Genomic DNA, 2,500 nt, shown 5'->3' on the forward strand with positions numbered 1-2,500 from the left:
AGAGAGAGACAGACAGACAGACAGACAGACAGACAGACACAGACACAGACAGACAGACAGACAGACAGACAGACAGAGAAACACACACTCTCACACTCTCTCTCTCTCTCTCTCTCACACACACACACACACACACACACACACACACACACACACACACACACACACACACACACACACACACACACACACACACACACACACACACACACACACACACACACAGACAGACACCTTTCATATTCCAAAGCTATATGAGGTTAAATCTTCTTATCTGTAACAGGAGCCAGGCTATAGTGCAGTGGAGTGGACCAACTGGCTTGAGGCACTGGGACTACAGTAGGTGGAGTAGCAGGGTGGAGCTTTGTACACACACACACACACACACACGATAGGAGAGGTGTGTCAGGGTGTTGCACACACACACACACGCATGGTCGCATGCACATACACAGGTATGTATACACACTCACACACACACACACACACACACACACACACACACACACACACACACACACACACACACACACGATAGGAGAGGTGTGTCAGGGTGGAGCACACACACACACACACGCATGATCGCATGCACATACACAGGTATGTATACACACACACACACACACACACACACGCACCCATGCTCACACGCACGCACACAGGTATGCACGCACACACACACGAAACGCAGGTGTGTGAGAGCAGAGGGAGAATGCCGTCATAATGCTCTGCCAGATTGCTCACAGCCACCGTACCTGACACAGGTGAGTTTGTTTCATGTGCTGAGTCTCCAAAGTTTGACAATCTAACAAACCTTAAGAACTCTTAAAGAAATCTCATTTTAATGAAAAAAACATTGTTTAGATATGCGTTAAACATATCATGCTTCCCTTGATTGCTTTTCTGGCTCATGAACTTTCTATGTTGTATATTATGCTACTTTATTTCAGTGTTGAAAGAACATTGTTTAGATATTTGTTAGAAACTTAATGATTACTTTGAGTGTTTCGGTGCTCATGGTACTACAGTTCCGGTTTGTAAAGAATTCATGTCACTTCCTTTCAACACCGCTCAGATATTCTTTAAAGACTTTGTGTTTGTCTTAGAGTTTTCTAGTGCTACGGTAGGTACTTCAGTTCAATGCTGTACAAGTTTACAGTATTAGTGTTACTTTATTTGATCATTGAAAGAACATTGATGTTCTTGAAACATTCCGTGTCTACCTTGCGTGTTCCAATGCTGCAGGTGCTTTAGTTCTGTGTTGTATTAGTTTGTTATATTTTTGAGGATGTCAGTACTGTATTTTAGTTCAGTTAAGGTCAATTTCAACGTTGAGGAACTTTTTTCAGACATTCTTTCCATAAACATTGTGTGTTCAACATGAAGGTTTCAGTGCTGTAGACTTGTGGTCTGTGTCATGCAAGTTTATTCATGTCGCTCTGTGTCAGTATGCAGTAGGTTATTGATGTGTGTGCGGGCGTGCATGCAGGGCTGCGGACAGCTTTTGCTGGGCCCAGGACAAAACCATCTGAAAGGGCCCCCCCCATCCAATACATACAGTGTAATGAAAACCCGTTTTTGGGCCCCCTCTCTCCCTGTGCCCGGGGCAACTGACCCCTTTGTCCCCCCTGTCGGCTTGCTCCCCTGTGTAAGTGTGTGCGTGCTCGTGAGCGTGCGTGTGCATGTGTGTGCGCGTGCGTGTGTGTCTGTGCATGTGTGTGTGTGTGTGTGTGCTCGTGCGTGTGTGTGTGTGTGCGTGTGTGTGTGTGTGTGTGTGTGCGCATGCTTGTGTGTCTGTGCATGTGCGACAGACCACTTACAGCACACGTCTCTTCAGCTCTCTGTCTCCGAATCCCTTCTACACCTGTGACTGCACATTTTCTATTATTGTATTACGGCGAAATAGGAGAAAGTACGAAAGCAACAACAGAAAAAGTGGAAAAGCAAAGAAAAGATGAAAAGACACTCTCTGGCAATCTCTCCACATCTCTTTCAGTCCACTATCTCTCAATCAATATCGTTGGTGTCTAAATCTCTTGGGGGGGGGGGTGGTTTCTAGGCTATTCCAAGTGGAGGATAGATAGAAATGAACAGAAGAGGCAGTGTGTGTATACTACTACTGTGCGGCTATTTTTTCTGTTTCAATACGGGTCTGTGTTTTTTTTTTTATTCCAAGTAAAGGGGCAATGATAGATAGACAGCACAGACCAAAAAAAAGAAGGAAGAAGAGATCATGTGGAGGGCAGTTTCTGTTTTGTTGTTGTTGTTGTTGTTGTTGTTGTTGTTGTTGTTGTTGTTGTTGTTGTCATCTTCTCCAGGCGAGTGGGATGGGGGAGATGGGGGGGGGAGGGGGCAGAATTGGGTCATCATTACTTTCAGGTGATTTTCTCCTGGGCCCAGCCAAAGCTGTCTGCGGCCTTGTATACGTATATAGGTTTTTATCTTTTCTTATGGGCAAAATAGACATAGGCCTAACGAGCACTCCAAAGAAAAGAAGCAA

The 2,500-nt window shown here is 45.1% G+C and overlaps 1 protein-coding gene across 1 annotated transcript in view; it reads left to right on the top strand.

Moving 5' to 3' along the window:
• The first annotated feature begins 669 nt into the window (after positions 1–669).
• LOC134466807 (DELTA-sagatoxin-Srs1a-like) overlaps positions 670–2,500 on the top strand; it is a 6,581-nt gene continuing 4,750 nt past the window's right edge. The window contains exon 1 of the mRNA XM_063220698.1: positions 670–764. The gene's annotated coding sequence lies outside the window, so the exon portion shown is untranslated. The remainder of the gene's footprint in view (positions 765–2,500) is intronic.

Source organism: Engraulis encrasicolus, chromosome 17 (assembly GCF_034702125.1).
Source record: "Engraulis encrasicolus isolate BLACKSEA-1 chromosome 17, IST_EnEncr_1.0, whole genome shotgun sequence".
Taxonomy (NCBI): Eukaryota; Metazoa; Chordata; class Actinopteri; order Clupeiformes; family Engraulidae; genus Engraulis; species Engraulis encrasicolus.